Source organism: Leptinotarsa decemlineata, unplaced genomic scaffold (assembly GCF_025532065.1).
Source record: "Leptinotarsa decemlineata unplaced genomic scaffold, Ldec_3_MD MMD2_tig00026375_RagTag_RagTag, whole genome shotgun sequence".
Taxonomy (NCBI): Eukaryota; Metazoa; Arthropoda; class Insecta; order Coleoptera; family Chrysomelidae; genus Leptinotarsa; species Leptinotarsa decemlineata.
Window position 1 is genome coordinate 1370833 of NW_027412711.1, and position 18634 is coordinate 1389466.

At 34.5% G+C, this 18634-nt stretch overlaps 1 long non-coding RNA gene across 1 annotated transcript; it reads left to right on the plus strand.

Annotated features, from left to right (window-relative positions):
* Positions 1-17112: 17112 nt before the first annotated feature.
* LOC141486901 (uncharacterized) lies at positions 17113-17770 on the plus strand. The gene is made up of 2 exons (XR_012468102.1): positions 17113-17312; positions 17410-17770. It is a non-coding gene; the product is annotated as an uncharacterized lncRNA (long non-coding RNA).
* The last annotated feature ends 864 nt before the right edge of the window (positions 17771-18634 follow it).

Sequence of the window (18634 nt, forward strand, 5' to 3'; positions counted from 1 at the left end):
CTAATATCGTTTCACGAGCATTTTTTTATGCAAATACCGGGAAAACCGAAGAAGAGGAAATAAAAGAAAGTCTTGGCAGGATAATAATGAAAAAAGTGTACGCAAACCCGAAGGATATGATGGTAAACGATTTACTGTTTTGCCTGCTGGTTCTATGGAAGGGTTTATTCCAGAAGCCAGTTTATTGTTCTGTTCAAAATCTTTGACTTTAGATTACCATGGAGAAATGAATAGTACAATGTTCACCAAGTGGATTACTTTACAGTTACTTCCCAGTTTGGAAGAACCATCTTTAATTATAATGAACAATTTCACAAGTGAAATTTTGAATAAGCAGCCTACCAGTTCTTCAAGAAAATCGGAAAATTTTAGTTGGTTACACAAAAACAACATTGATTTTGATGAAAAAATTAACAAAACCAGAATTATTGCAATTGGCTAAGATGAACCGCAAGAAAAATATATATATCCTGGTCCCTGTTCATTTAAAGATGATAGTAATCGGATACAAAAAGTGCAGAATAGTTGTTGCAGACTAATTTATGGAATACGGAAATATGACTCCATCTCCCATAAACTCAAAGAGTGCAACTGGCTGAACATGGAGAATTGACGGCAACTCCACTTGGGTTCATTCACACATGGACTCCTGAACAAGTCCAACCCACCAGTTCTATTGCATAAATTCATTCCACGTTCTAGAATACATTCAAAAAATGTCAGAAACAGATCTGCCCTGACCATGCCCCAGCACAAAACTGCGATATTTCAACGATCTTTTATTTTCAACTCCATTCGAATGTACAATCTTCTTCCTGACCAATTCAAGTTATATAACATAAATAAATTCAAATGTGAATTGAAGAACTATTTATTACTCACACAATGATGTAATATAGCAAATTCTGATAATTTACATTTTACCTTTTAATTGACTGCAATTATTCAGGCTAGTAAGTTTTCAATAATGTATATGTGATGGTGATTAACCTGTATAACTTATTTATGTTTACTGCACCACTCAATTATTTTTGAAGTACAGCCATTTACTAAAATTATCGTTTACCTAAATTGTGAACTTTCTTTTTCAAATCGGGGTTCAAACCCCTGTTGGTTGAGTAGAATAGCTCTGAGCTAAACTTCGCCAACACTTTCATTTCATTTGTATATCATATGTCATTTAATACAATAAAGACGTTTATTATTATTATATATTACAGATGAACTGGTACGAGAACATGGATATGAAGTATTACGATTATCACCATACCACCCAGATGTTAATGCTATTGAAATAATTTTGGCTGATTGCAAAACCTACTATAACAAATATATTGGTAGAGTTGGATACAGTGATGAAAAAGTATTAAATATGTGTAATGAAGCAATAGAGAAGTGCAACGTTGAAACCTGGGCAAAATGTGTGAAACACACTGAATCACTCATAGAAAAATGGTATGATCGAGAAAAGCTTCTTTGTAATCTGGATATCACACTACACCTATTATAATGATTAATATATTATTTTTTTTTAATAAATGGTAGGTGCATAATTGTACGTGCTCGCAATGCATATTTCAACTGGTGTTTTTTTTTTACTTCTTAGACATTCATTTGTGTATCTGCATCCATGCACGGATAATTCACCGAAAGCTCGTTTGTTAAGCTAATTTTCAAGTAATATTTGATATAATTTGTGATGTGATGTGTTGCATACTTCCTGGGATTCTCAAAAATCATTTATTTGATATTGGGTTTTCTACTGACGGAAAGATGGCGCCACCTATCACTCTTTTGAAAAATGAAACGATTCGATTATTTTTTTCATGAATTCTGTACCTCAGAGATAAACTATCGTAACTGACAATTTGCAAATTTTACAGGAGAGCAGTTGCAACTCAAGTTACTTGAGTTTACCTCTATCATATCATGACAGATACATTAAAGTCACATTGGCTATGACGCCATTCATTAGCTGTGCAGATCCACTATCCACTCAAGACTATACACCTCGATAATGTAGTTACATCAATAACCCCAAAATCGAGAATTTTGTAGTTAGGACAGTTTACCTCTCAGGTACAGAATTTAATACAATTTTTGCGTAGATATTATAGTTCAGGAATCGCAAAGTTGCGAAATACTATAAAAATCGAGCAATTTAATTGAATACTTCAAGTAACACTTTTTATGGGATTTTCACTGAATATTTCGCAAAATCGAAGCACTTGTATAACTGTGTACTGTATACTATAGTCTTCTTTGGCGTATTCATACTAGATATATTTTCAAAGTGATCATAATCATGATTGGTTTCTAATCATAAAAAAACTACTTGCAGTCTCTACTATTCAAACTGACACTTATTCCATTGTAACGTTATTTCCACATTTCAAGCTCTTCAACTTCTAAATACAGTGACTAGTTTTTATTTAGTTATTTTGTTCAAATAAAGAAGCATATTACTTCCAAATTACTTCAAGACCTTCACAACCGTACGAAAGTGAACACCATGCTTTTACACACTTTGGCGATCACGGTCTTCAACCTCAGTTCATAGATGGCGCAACTATATTTCCAGCTAATGCCCTTCCTCTTATATGTTGAGAATGTATTGAAATACTCTTGGAGGACCATTTATATGTAATAAAGCATAAACATACCTACCTGGCGTGCCTGACGTCACAGCTAAGCCTAGCTCTCAGCTGTGGACGCGTTAATAGAAGTCGTTACGCTATCGTTTAGAGGACAGATGCGCTAACATAGTTCTCGCCGCTTGTGCGTCGCCATTGACAGCGAGGGATGAGCGATGCGTTACGTCAGTCATCTCCGTATCGAGAGAGTTGAGGACCCACCGATGAATACGCATTACTCAGCCACACGCCGTGGAGTAAACATCACGATCTCCTATCGTTAAACAGTTGCTGCTGTGACGTCACACCACTAACTTGGTGGGCTCACACCAATGGAACATTCATTACTTTGTGGATCTTTGAAAGAGAGAGGGCGTAACCAACTTTTTTCCAATCGGAAAGGGGGTTTTTAAAATTTGATTCAATTGTCTATTCAACACTGTATTACTTTTGGAGTTTCGAAGTAGCAATTTCTGTGTAATTTCTCATACGTTTTATGACAATGTAAACAAAATTTTGTAAGAAATATACGGATTCATCTCGATGCGCTCTCACATACTGAATGATGGCGTTTACGATCACAACTCGTTATGCAGACGTGTGTTTATTCTGTACAAACTGGTACAGAGTACATATGAACGATAATGTCAAATCATAACTTCACCGTGAAAGTCAAACCCAAAACACTACTTCAAAGTCGCCTTGTCCGCATATAAAGACTTCTTCAAAAGTCACTTTGTCGACATCGTGTGACGTATGTTGATGTCATTTCAGAATTGAAAGTGTCTTGCGACCTCCTCACCATCACAACTCGATGTGTTGACAGATGGTAGGTTCTAACATCCTAAAACGTTTAGAAACTGCGCAAAACATGGTGCGTACAAACAAAAAATCTCAAACAGTCCGAAATAGTCTCGGACACTTGTTTAAATCAGAACACTTTTGAGGAGACCACTGTGCAACCTATCGTATATATGAAAAGATGAAGACGAGAAAATACTATTTATCAATCATGTCCATTTTGTTTTGTAGCGTATAGTGATCTCAAATGTTATCTACCCTCAATCATCGATTTTTCAAATCAAATATATAAAAAAACATCTTAGCAAATAGCCCGAACAAATTTTCACATGAATGCGCATGAGCAACGGGAACAGTTCAGCCTCGAGAGCAAGAACGATTCGGGACGGTTCAAAACAGTTTAGGATCATTTCGCAGTCAAAACCAGAACAGAGGATTCATCAGTCTGAAATTATCCTCAATAAACCAGAACGCTCTATATCAACTGCGCATGATCCTGACGTCCTAGAACCTGAATTTCGCAGAACCAGAAAAAACCTGGTGATACGAGCCAAGCAGTGGTCGTTGGAACTTCAGAGACTGTAGACGTGTGCACTCTCTGTCATGATAGGTACCATCCAAACTGATTAGGAAGGAGCACTAGTCAGTCGATTATGTCAAATTCTAACTCTACCGTGTATGTCAAATCCAAAACATTACTACAATGTCGCCATGTCCGCATGTAAATACTTCTTCAAAGTCACCTTGTCGACATCGTATGACGTATGTAGGATCATTTCAATGTTGAAAGTGTAATATGTAGACGTACTAACTTGTTGGGCTCACACCGATGGAACATTCATTACTTGGTGGATCTTTGAAGTATGCAGACGTATGTTTGTACATGGACAAGTACTTGATGAAACCCTATACCGTGCATTCACACGCAGACACAAACCAACCAAATGTAATTATGTCACAAAGACACACACGCACACAAAATCTCATATGAAAAAATTTTGAATAATTCATGCACCAGACACTTCAAGGTCACATCGCCTTGATGTTACTAAACAACAACTGGGGGGAGGCCCAGAACCGGCTGTAATCTGTGATTTACACATACCACCCATGCACCAGACATATTTTTCAAGGTCATTTGCACCATACATATTTATCAAGGTGTCATGCATCAGACATATTTTTCAAAGTCACATGAGTCGGTCTAGGTCATCCACCCCACGTGACGTCATAGTGGTGGAGGGAGGCTTAGAACCGGCTCAAATCTCCTACTAATGACCTCGTGAATTACCTGATATGACGCTTTCAATTACTTGTGGGGATTCGAAGATTCCAAGAAATATTTATTACTTCTTTTGGTTATGGTCATTGCTTTCTTAATCAGGTGCATTTGACAAAAAAAATATATGTTAAACAACTGCCATCTACTTGAAAGTTCATAATTAGAATAGGAGATATTCAACGAAAGTCATTTTTTGTGGAGGAAAAAATCAGTTTTTTATCGACCTTTTTTGGGTAATTGTTACCTTCCACAATCTGAAAAAATATAAAAATTATAATGGAGAACTTTATACAAGTGTAGAAGGGCACAATTTTCAGTTCACCCCAATAAGTTACTGCGTAAAAATCAAAGTATTTTTCACAAACAAAAATCTTCTATTTATCAGTAACTTGTATTTAACAATTTTGCCTGTCAAAAAAATTATTAAGAAATAATACTTCTTCTACGTTTCGGAGACCAAACTCTGCCTCCGTCTTCAGAAATGGATAAAAAATTCGAATATATTCGCAGTTACTCCTTTTTTGATAGCTTATTTCTTTACTTCTTCGACAAATGTCAAATAAGTTTTGAAATATGAAATTATGTCAATGTTGTTGATTGACAACTGAAACATTCGATGTAATACAAGATATCAGTTTGTTGCCATTTCGCCACTATACGCTGATTCTTTTAGCTTACGTCTCTTAAAATGAGGCTCATTGGTAATCTTTCTTGTCCTATTCCATTCCACCCGATGTTCACCGTCGGATTTTAAAATGTGTTCTGATAATTTTGATTCTGTCAATTGTCTATTTTTCATATAATCTCGATGTTCATTCTCACGCACTTTCAATGGTCTTGAGGTTTCACCAATGTAACTTTTATCACAAGAACTAGGTATTTTATAAATACAATTTTTTGTTTTTTCTTCAGTGTTGTTGGGTTTTGAATGTGTGAGTATAGATCTCAGTGTATTTTTTGTTTTGAAAGTAGTTCTAACATCTTATCTATTTCCAATTCGTCTTATTTTTTCAGAAAGTCTTGGAATGTAAGATATAACGTTAGTTGTAAAAGGTGTCGGTGGATGTTGAGTCGGTAATTGTTTAGTTGGATGTTGTTGAATTTGTGAAGCTGTTTGTATGTTCATTTGGTTTTTAATTGACTCTTTATTTTCTATAGAATTTATCGTTGAATTTATAAAGGAATCTGGATAAGCGTTATCTTTCAAAACAGATTTAATTAATGATATTTCTTTATTGAGATTTTCAGTTGAATTGCATATCATTTTAGCTCTTTTGTAAAGGCAATTTATTATACCTTTTTTAACACTCGCATGATGATTTGATGTATAGGGAAGATATCTATTTGTATGTGTTTTCTTCCGATGAACATTTGTATCAAATTGATCTGATGACTTCTCCAACATTACATCAAGGAAAGGGAGTCGACCATCTTGTTCAATCTCTATTGTGAATTTTATTGTTGGCTCCCGCTCGTTGATATAATTCAAAAAAGTATTCAGGTCATCATTGTTTCTATTCCAATCAGCAAAAATATCGTCAACGTATCTCCACCAAACTTCGGGACCATTCTGATAAGTTTCAACAAAAGATTCTTCAAAATACTTCATATATACGTTACTTAAGTTGGGAGATAAAGGGGAACCCATAGCCATGCCAAATTCTTGTTGATAGAAATCATCTCTATATTGAAAATAGGTTTTGTCTATACATAATTTTAAAAGTTCTAATGTAGAATTAACATCCAACTTCGTTCGATGTTTTAAAGTTGAGTCATTTTCCAACATGGATTTGACAATTTGAAGAGTTTTATCAACAGGAACATTCGTGAGAAGACTTTCAATATCAAAGCTCATCAGAACATCACCATCACTGAGTGTTATGTCTTTAAGTTTATCTATGAAATGGGTTGTATTTTTTAGGAAATTATTACTGTTTCCTGAAATGGTTTCGAAATTTCCAGAAAATAGAATAGGAGGTTCTTGAACATTGTGGGGTCCCTGAAGTTATACACATAGTAATTTAGTCCTCTTCACGCTGATTCTATAGGTACTTCCGAAATTATTTCACACACCGTGGGTTACGAATAAATCGCCCTGAAACGTAAAAGGGACATTCATGTTGATCCCCTCTAAGGTTTCTAAATCTTGAAATGTACAGGGGATATTCATACTGATCCCCTCTGAAGTCTCTGAATGAAACGTGTTATCCTGGCCCCATGTCTCCAGTTCGTTCCAATAAATATTCAAAATCCCAACGATTAGCTCCCTGATAATAATGAAGTCTGTCACAAATGTATTTTCTATATTATGAAATATTTATTTCATAATACATAATACAGTTTTTTTCTATCCACAAATTCTGAAAATGAGCTGCGATTGTGTGTCATATATCTCCTCATAAATATCTAGATACGTCATGTCAAGTGTTCTAGTGGGCAATTCTGAGAGAATATGTCTGTTTGCCTACCGGTTTGGATAATTGACAAACCCAAATAAGTTTTCAATTGATGTGTTTCAGAAAAATAGGCTGGCTAGATGACAATTATCCAAAAAGTGAATAGGCAAATGTGCTCCCTTAGAACCTCGTAGATTACCAGATATAACGCTTTTAAATTTATGTGGTGATTCGAGGAATCCAAAAAATATGTTTTCCTTTTTCTAGTTATGGTCATTGCTTTCTTAATCAGGTGCATCTGACCAAAAACATATATGTCAAACAACTGCCATCTACTTGAAGGTTCATAATTAGAATAGGAGGTTCTTCTAACCAAATTATGATGAAAAATACTGAATGATGTAAAAAATGAATTTGTATACAAACTTCTTCATTGTCAGTAAGTGAATGATGAACATATAAATGATCACTGGAATGAACTAGTGAGTTTAGAATACAGTTTTTTTAATAAATACATAGATATATTTATCGTTTGCAGATCCTCAAAACAAATATAAACCTACTCATTACTCGATATCGACTGACTCGATTCCCAAACATACAAAAAAATTGAATAGTTGATTGAAATACCTATCACACGAGGTAATGCAAGACCTCTCTCTAGTAAAAAACGTAGGTAGCCCTCTTGGCGATGAGTGATGCAATACAATTATCTTTCTTATCGAAAAGTACTGAAAATGATACGTTTTTACGTAAATTATGACCAATTTGATATATAACGTATTCAAAAAACACTTTAATGTGAAATTTTCACTAAACAATTTTACAAAAACGCAACACGTATTTCGTCATACAATGGCTTCTTCGGGCGTGTATAGTAAAGACGTATTCAAAAATCATTTTATTGTGGAATTTTATATAGTAAAGATACGCCCGCAAAACACTTGTTGCGTTTTTATAGAATTATAGAAATTCAATCACATGATATTGTTGACAATATCATGTCATGAAATAAACTTGACAAATAGCTGATAAAAAATGTAAAACTTATTTATTGATGAGGTTATGATTCAAGAATGTAAACTTTCCCTTCCGAAGATAAATGTGTCAAAGCTAGTTTTCGGGATTTTTAGCCGTGGTCCGCAGGTTGTTCAAAAAATAGGCACTCAATGGAATATATACTTTTAATCAGTTTACGTTCGATTGCTTTGTAAAAAAAACATCAGAAATATCAGAATGAAACTTCTTCTTCCATACAACTGAAGAAATAATATGATGTAAAATATTTGAAATCACCAAAAATGCAAACTTCATGTTGTTAAATATATCTATGTAATTATTCATTTCTAGATTCATTCTACTTGTGTCGTCTGGATAAGTCATCGCAAATAAGTTACTCAGAAATTTTCGAGATAACCTGGTTGGAAAAGAAAAGAGCGAGTAAAACCCATTATACATTAGGAAAAAAAATACGGTTAGCGAAAAATCAATCATTTGTGAAATCATATTATAAAATCAGCAGGTTTATACATGTTTTACCCGAAACTGGTAAAAAATTCATTGAAGAAGAAATAAATTACATACGGGAACAAGAAAATCGCTATCCAACAGATGAAGAAAAAATTGAGGATTCAGATCATTTGGAAGAACAACAGTTTTCAGATGAACTATCTAGATATTCTAGCTCAAAATCAGGTACCCAAACTGAGTAAAATGAAAACAAAAATAACATATTTTTATTCGATACAGAAACTTCATTGGAACGTTATGAAATTTTGAATCTAGTTCATCAGAAATCAACATCAAATAGTGTGCTACTTAATGATGCTCCATTAGCTCATGCTTCATTTACGAATGGGATTGATTTAGAAGATTCCAAAATGAAATTACTGATTGATAATATGGAATATCAGAAGGTATCTAACGAGGTGAAAACGAATGTTCCAGTCAACTATGATAAATATTTCGTCGTGGAAGATAGTGATAGTGAATTGAATATTGAAACAGGTGTTCATAGTTTTCCAATTGATTCAAAACATCCAAATCAAGAGGAAAATGATTACCAAAATGGTTCTTCAGAAATAAAACCTATAAAGAAAATAATAGTATCAGCAGAAGATATCGCTGACCTCAAAACTAAAAAACAGAAAGAAGAGTTAAAAGTTCATTAAAAAAAATAATTAATATATTACAAGATATTACTCTCTCAAACCTTAATACTGATCACTACGATGAAGGCAAAAATAGTTCAGATCCAATTTTGTCTTATTCATCTACAGAACCTTATTGTGATAGTGGAAGTGAGTATTCACCTTTTGATAGAGAAGACTTTCCTGAAAAATTCATGAGAACGGAGTCCAGAAAAATACAGAGAAAGTCTACGTTGGAAGAAAATATTGAAGCAATGAAACCATCTTTTGAAAACAGTGTTTACTCAAATAGTGAAATCGTAGAAAAATTGCAGAATACTACTTCAAGTTGTTCAAAATTCACTGTACCTGATACAAATTTGAATGTGAACATATTTCTAGATGTTGACGAAATGAAGGACAATAAACGAATATATGACAAAACACACTGATATGTCATCAGAAGTGTCTCAAAATGGCTAGGCATTTGGAATTGAAACATCAGAAGAGCTTGCCGTTGCACAGATTCTTGCTAAAGAAAAAAATCTTCAGAGAGAAGAAAAAGTTTCTTAGAACTCATAGGAGCTGGCGATTTCTATCACAATATGGAGGTTCTGTCATCTAGAAGTGAACAACTGATTCTCTGTAGACGTCCATCGGCCATTTGTAGCCGTTTGCTCTCATATAATGATTTTGGAACTTGTTTCTATTGTTTAGGGTTCATGAACAAGTCTTTTTTGACACGAAATTTCAAAGTATGTACATCACACAGATCTGAAAATCCTAATACAAAGAAATCAGTTGCGTAGCAAGTAACGCACTTGTCAATTCAAGGCTCTTCAATGGTGATTCAAAATTTAGGAGCTTCATTTTAGACACATTATGCCATAACGAAATATCTGAAATCTGCAAAACTGACGTTATACTCGGTGTTGGAATGTTACTTTTTGAAAATATGCTAACATCCAGAAAAAGCTTATCAAACATTCGATGCAACAGCTAGCGAGGCTTCTCCAGATCATTAGAGAAAGTTATTCAGAATTTGCAAATAAAAAATTGGAATACTTCATCGACCCCACATATTTTGATATAGTAGTCAATTCTATAAAAACTTTATACAAAGCAAACTTCAGTTCATCAGAGAAAATGGAATATGACATTTCATCATTGGCTTTAAAAATTGGTCATAATTTGAGGAAAAGTGTAGGATTGTTGAGGGGCCAAGCTTTAAGAGCAGGTGAATTTCAGGAAGATAAAAAATTATTCTCATTCTTACAACTTTTGGATTTGGAATGGGAAGTGCGAATTTCATCTAATGCTCTTTCTACCTTAACTAAGAGAAAGATCAATAGTTCATCACTCTTACCTCTAACACAGGACCTCTTGAAGTTGAATGAGCATATTATGAAAGGAATAGAAATATTCAAAGTGCTACTAAAGGATAATCCCTGTGAGAAAACGGCTTGGCTTCGTTTAGCACAATTTATTTTAACCAGAATAATTGTATTTAATAAACGAAGAGCTGGAGAGATGTCACGTATGACAATCAAGCAATATTCATCTTGTCCAGATTGGTCGAAAGAGTCAACCGTAGAATTGCAAGACAGTCTGACTTCATTCGAAAAAGAGTTCGCAAATAGCATGAAAGTCATACAAATACCTCGTTGTCACGAGGTGATCATGAGGTGATCACCCGAAGACGATTGTGGATACTAACAATCGAATCGTCGTGACGTAACTTGGTTCGAAATCTATTGATTTTCATTTCTATTTTTCATTTTCATTAATAATATTTTTTAATTTTCAGCTTTTATTATTATTTCAATTTTTTATTTTCTGGTTGTAGCTTGTATGTTATTTTCTTGTAATTTCAGTTTTTTGTTTCAATAAAATTGTTATTTTCAGTTAATTTTTTTATTTTTTTTTTTTCAGGGATTTCAAATCAATTCATATTATATTTAGACAATGGAAGTCCGAACTGATGGAATATATTATAAAATTTTCAGATGAAGAGGAAGATTTTCTTTCCATTGGAATATCACGACAATCAAATAAAACAAAATAGAATAGTTCTACGAATGGTTATAATAATGATCCACTTATCATACTACAAATCTTAAATTTTATTAATTTCCACCAGACGATGAACCAATTAAGAAAAAGTGCAAGGGACATCGACCTTGGACACAAAATAAAAAGAAAAGCAGTTGTCAACTTCTTCCGTGTTGCAATTAAAAAGAAGATTGTTCTAGGAAAGGTTATGTGTGAAGAGTGCATACGAAATTCTGGGGAAGTGCTAAACCAAAGAAGATGGACAGATATAAAATATTACATCAAAAACTATATTACAAAACTTAACAAAATAGCGAGGGCAACAACACCTCATTAGTACTGGCGTTAATATTTTTTTCAAGAACAATTTCAATTTTAATTTTATTGTAATCTATATGGTTTCTTCATTTTCATCATATAAATAATATTATTCTATCTCCAAGCATATTTCAGTCAAATGTTCCCACAACTCGAAAAAACTTCACATCCATATTGTTCAATATATGAAAATGAGAGCACAAATGATTTTAATTTTAGAGGGTGCCACTATACGATAAATAATAGTGACCTCACAATAGTTACATTATTGTTATCTCCACACACCAGACCTTTTGTTACCGCTGTGGGGACTGAAAACTTTTGACGGAAATATCACGATGTGATGGTAACTACTGAGAGAAAAGCGTGATGATGGATAAATAATTTCTACTAAAAAATGATTCACTGAGTTGAAAAATGAAAGAAGTATAGCACATTTTCGTTAAGGGGACGAAGGTATGTCCCCTGTACTTAGTATACGATGTGCAAGTCCCTACAGCTCCGAAAAAACTCACACACATATCCCCAAAAAGATATGAAAACAAACACATACATACATACATACATACATACGTACATACATGCAAACTTTTTTTTAAGAAGGAGGGGAAATCTTCATAGACTCTGTGCTGGATTCCTACCGACTAAAACCCCTCCCCCGTTGCTCAGCAATACGTACCGGAAACCGCTCTCGCATTACTTCGATACGTATGCCCTAGGCAGTATTTGTACTAAAAGTACATTTAAGAACTATAGGACGTTTACATATACATTTAAAGAAAATATCACAGTTATTATCACGAACTTTTGGCAGGTAAATATCACATTTGGTCATCGATTTGTGATACGACTGATCTCAAGTTTCCTTGTGCTTATTTCTCTTCACCTGCTTTCTCTTTCCTTAGTTTTGATGATTTCTCTTATCGTCATATAGGTTTTGTTCCAAGTCTCTTCGCCACGTGAGAGACTTTCCATCATGTTTTCGGCATTGAATATGGTGTTTGTTCCACGTGCATACAGAAGTCTCGCAGACAAAAAGGGTTGCATCAGATTGGCTAGCGCAAAAACTTTTCTTTCTGCCATGAGGATACTTTGGGTTACGTTTTCGGCAAAGGTGAGATTCGTGTCAAACCATACCTCAAGATACAGTAACAACTTTTCTCAGTACTATCTCTGTGCCTTGCAGATCAAGTGATAGTGAGCAATTCTGCTTCGGTTTTTTCTGGAGCTAAAGTCTACTTTCCATCCAGTCTGCCACCAGCAAAAGTGCTCTCTTTGCAGTGTTTATTGAAAGTTCTCTTTTTTCTTCAACGATCATCACCACATCATCAACAAAGCCGACCAATTTAACTCCTTCGGGCATTTTTGTAGAAAATAGACCATCGTATACTATATTCCACAAAGTAAGGCCAACAACTGAGTCCTGAGGCACGCCACTAGTGATGTTAACAAGTTTTGTCCATTCCTTTGTTTTCAGAAGAATCTCTCTTTCTGATAGATAGGATGCCACTATAGTAATCATGCTCTCATTAATTCTCCTACTCCTAAGTGACTTCAGTATCACCTGCCACGATGCACTATTGAAAGCATTTTTTACATCTAGAATGATTAACGCACATAGTTTTTGTTGATAGGCAGCTCCTTGTGCTGTATTTACTACCATATTGATCGCGTCTACAGTTTAGTTTGTCTTCCTTTCCGAAATCCAAACTGCTGATCTGATACTCCTCCGGTATGTATTACTTCTTCATTGAGACGTGTAAGCAGGAGTTGCTCATGTAGTTTACCTTCTGAATCAAGTAAGCATATTGGTCTATATGACGAAGGATTATCTAGGGGTTTGTTGCCTTTTCTCAAAAGCACAAGCTTAGCTTTCTTTCATTCAATTGGAAAGTTTCCTTGCTTCGCTAGCTCATTGTAGAAAGATTGTGTATTATTCGGGTTTTGTAGGGCCACTGCTTTAGTTATTTCTGGCGGGATTTTTGCTGGGGCCTTGTTGATTCTTAATTCAATGGAAGCATTAAGCAGTTCTTTCTTCGTAAAATTAATTAAATTCTCGTCCTTATCGCAGGTGAAACGGACTCCTTCATGGATGGGAAACAAGTGGTCTGTTTTCCTTCATCTTATCAATATTCAAATTTAGTTTGGCAGGAAATCCCAGCATCTCCTTCATCGCTATCTCATACTCACTGCCCCAAATGTGTTTATCTACTTCTTCACATACTTTTTTCCAGCAGTCCCTTTTTGCCGATCAAGTTTTTTCACTTGCCATCCTTGTCGTACTGAGATTTGCTCATACACATGTACGTTGTCTGAGATTTTAAACAGAATGTATTTATGATCACTTAACGATTCGTCTTCTAGTACTTCCCTTTGGTCGGATGTTTTTGGTCGGATGTTTTCTTTAGATATAGTCAAGTTCAGGATAGAACCATAGTTTTGATGTTCAAACGTCGGTTTTTCCCCCTGATTGATCACAATCAGATTATTGGCTGAAATCCTCTCCGTCATAACTTGTCCTCTCGTGTCGCTACAGTTCATACCCCATTGTGGGGATTTGGCATTGAAGTCATCAGCTATATAATGCAATCTCCTTTATTATCGTTTGAGGAGCTGTTTTTCAAGAATTTCTCTAAGTCTTCGATATCAGCATTACCGGAGCAGTTACAACTAAATATTGTAAAATTTGTGAAGGCGATATATGTAAACCCGTGGCCCTTGACCTTGATCTTTCGTTCCTTCATTGTAACCTAGTAATGTAATTGCAGGTTTGAAATCGTCCTCGTATACCCAGTCTTTTCTACCGCGAATCGTACATATGTTGGGTTCACTCACAATAAGTATTTCTACTCCTAGCTTATTAGCTCTGGCATGAGCCATATCAAGAGCTGTTCGACTCCTTTTACAATTTATTTGTAGAATTTTTGCCATGGACAGTATTGTAAACTGCCACCTCCATTGCTTAGCTACCCGTGCTTTCATTTACTTCTGCGGTTAATACTTCTCCGGTTGACTTTGTTTCAGTGGTCACTTCCTTTTCGGTTTGCGAAGTCAATACTGAAATTTTCTTTTTTGATTTGGCTGGACATTTGAATGCACCTGATTGGTGCCCTTTTGTCTCACAGTAAATACAATATGGTCTGTTTTGACACACATTTGCCCTATGCCCTCCTTCTGCACATCTCAGACAAAATCACGATCGATCTGGTCCTGTGCATTGTTCCTTGGGGTGTTCAAATTCCCAGCATTTGAAGCAGCGAATCTCGTTCTGTCTTTCAGCGAATCTAAAGATCGCCCAACCGATCCTCGGTGCTTTTAATTGCAATAGCTTTTTGGCATCGTCTTGGTACATTAGTAATATTGCATTCTACTTATCTCCATAAGCAGGTAGAAGTGCTTTCACCTGAAATGCTTCAGCGTTCTTATTGATAATTTTGGAAACCTCTTCAACTATTTCTCTTTCTGTCTCGGTTCCGTCCATGCCCTTTATGTGGATGATCTTTTACTGGAAAGTTACCGTGCTGTTGCTTCTGGTCCTTTTTGCTCTCACTCTTTTTTTAATTTCGGCCTTGTCCCATCCATTTTGTACTGTGAGAATAACTTTATTATTTCAACTTTTTCTCACTTCATTATTATCTACTCCTATTTCGCTTGTGTTTACTGCCCCTTTTATTCTGTTAAGTAATTCACCATACGATGTATCTTTCATTTGTATAAGGATTGCATCGTGTCGTGGTTTTTCACTACGAGTGCTACCGTTGACGGGCGTGTTTGTTTGAGGGTTTCTTGTACTTTGTATAACTCTCTCATTTTCTAAATAAACAATGAGTTCCACAGTCGTGTCAGCAAGCAAATTTCTGAACATACGGGATAAAATCGTTCCGAATACATCATTTGGAATATGTACCGCTAAAGTAGAAATACAAGGCGGAAGGTGACTCAATGTTTGCACATAACCTCAAATTCGTTTTTTCATAAGAGTGTGCGTGTCAGAGCGAGAGGATAGGTTTTCATAAGTGCGTGTGTGCAGAAGTGAGAGGGTTTAGTTTGTCATATGAGTGTGAGAGAGATGGAGATGATAGCGAGCTGGTCCGTTTCAAAGATAACAGCGCAAACAGTTCGGTGTTGTCGGATGTAAAGTAAAGCGTTGTTTATAGAAGCGATGTGGCTTATGAGGCGTTGCTGGTTTTTTGAAATTAAGCGTGGGAAAAATAATGTCGTCAACGGCGATGATTAGCAGGGTCTAATGTTTCAACGTGCGATCCGACATGTTAGAAGAGCAGTAAAAGCTGTTCAAGCAGGCGCGTGAAAAATTGAGCGTGATAGCGACACGGTTGAATTATAAAAATGATGGTATAATAATAATAATAATAATAATGAAGGAAAAATCGGCTTAAAGAAAAAAACATGACGGCAGGCATTCAGTACAGCGTTAAAGAAAAAAACATGGCTACCAACGTAAAAAAAATGGCTGCCGTCGAGGTATACAGGGTGTATTATTTAAGAAAAAACATGCCAGTTCAACGGGGCTCTATCGTTTCAGCGTGCGATCCAACATGCCAAAAGGACACTGAACAGCATTTTTGTTAACCAAGTTAGCATCATCAAGAGAAGTTAATCAAGATGAATATAACGGAAAAATTCTACAGGGTGCCTTAAAAAATATAGTTTGAGAAAAAAAAAGAATGGCAACGAGGGTCTAACGTTTTAACGTGTGATCCAACATGTCAGAAAAACACTGAGCAGCATCTTCGTTAACCAAGTTGACATCATCAGGAAAAGTGGACCAAGAAGATTTTAATTTTGCTTACATCTCACCTATTCAATCGGTGATCTACATAAAAACTCTCAGTATCAACCGAAATGTCTTCGAAAAAGTATAAACGCAAATTGAAAGAATTCGAAGAGAAATTGTTCATTTAAAAAAAAAACATCAGTTTTTTTGAAGATAAAACTGAAATTACGAAGCAACTATCTAGTTGCTTTGTCTATCGTGGAATCCTGAAGAAATAAATCGACAGCAAGAAGCAAGTGTTTTGAGGTCACTACCTACATCATCAACATATCCGTTGAAACGTATTCAACCTATTGAGATCGTTATTGGAAATAATCGGCAGAGATATGGATAAGAAACTACTTTTATTCAATATAACTAACATTGAGAATATGAAAAATGAAATGGAAAATGTTTTTTCAATGGTATGCGTAATATTAGCATGTACGTTCATTTTAATTGTGAAAATTATATTGAAACATGTACAGAAAAAATTAATTCTACATGTAATATAAAAATTTTTTGAATATACGGATTGTTTCATTTCAATATGATGGAAATTTGTAAAGTAATTCATTTTTTCATAAAATGAGAATTTGTTATGAAATAAAAACGATGTAAAATGAGAAGTTGAATAATCAACTTGCAAATCGCACATATTTGCAGAAAGTACTGTAACTTGATATTTCTCACACCGCAGTTGAAGCAAACAGTCACAATATGAGAAAACAATTGAATTGCTCATCTCAACGTTTTTTCCAGAATGTTCAATATTGCAATCACATGGGTGTGGACACCGATAACCACTATCGTATAAAAATACCAGAAACTTGAATGCTGTGTAATCAAAGTTTCAGTCGAGCAGTCGAAGTCAGACAGTCAAGCTGTGTGTTTTGTTGTGATAAAAAAAACCTTAAAATAATCATGGTGAGTTTTCATAAATATTATTTGAGTGCTACAATTTAGGAATTCATTATTTCCGAAAAATATTATTGTTTTTGTAGCTTCAATAATTTTTTTACAGATGGATTTATCTAAACTAAACATCACTTCAATTACAGAAAAAAAGAATAAATTGAAATTGAAGAATGAACCTGTGGGAGATCCCCAGAAAATATTGTCGGCGAGAGAGGTCGCAAGCAAGTTTGGTCCAACAATTTTATTAGAGTTGGAGGATAACATCTCTTTTTTGCCGCTACGTATCACCAAAGAGTACAAACCATTATTGACTGAATTCACTGGAGGAAAGTATTCGTTAGTTTAAGAGGGAACTATCGACGTGGGAAAACCTCAGCCAGCTGATTCATTCAGGATAGTGGAGAGTTGAAGTTTTTTTTTTGGAAAAATAAAAGAGAGTAGGTAATATATTAATTTTTTGTAAGCCATATTATTTTTTGTATTTAAAAAATGTGTAGAATAATCAAACAGTCAGACGATTTGTTACAACATATTGAAAGAGATTTTCACAAACTACACTTAAACGATTTGATCTCCACTAACTTTATTGAAAATAATCATAACATGTTTCGCTAAAACATTAGCTTTTTCAAATGATTAATCAATTGAAAAAGCTAATGTTTTAGCGAAACATGTTATGATTATTTTCAATAAAGTTAGTGGAGATCAAATCGTTTAAGTGTAGTTTGTGAAATTACTATGGATCTTCATCAAGTAACGGCCGAATCAATCAGAAAAAAAAAAAAAAAAAAAAATATTGAAAGAGTTCGTAATTCAATTCTTTATGAAAATTTCATAAGCAGAGATATACAGATTTCGATGAAACGTTTGAATATCCAAATTAGAAAATTTAATAAAATTATCAAAGCAAATGCGTTACCTATAGGCTCAATAAAAAAATTAATAACTAATGTGGGACATTTCAAACATTTTCGAAAATTGATTTTAAATTATAGAAGACATGGGTTAGGATTCAATTCACCAAGTAGAGTCAAATGGGAAAATGTTATGTCAGGTTTCAAGAGCCGGATTAGAATAGGGGTAATAATTAGTTTATATCAGCAGGATTTAGGACAATTATTAGATGATGCATTCAAAGTTTTTGAACAGAAAATTAAAAATATTTTGAAAATTTCCACATTGATTAAAATCAATATTACATTTTGTGGAGAGTTTGTTAAATAATGGAAGGAGATGACGACGTTCATGAAATTTATGATTTCAAATATTTTAATACTAAAAATGCTGTTATAGATTCATCGACTGATTTATATGATTGGTTTGCTGAAAAT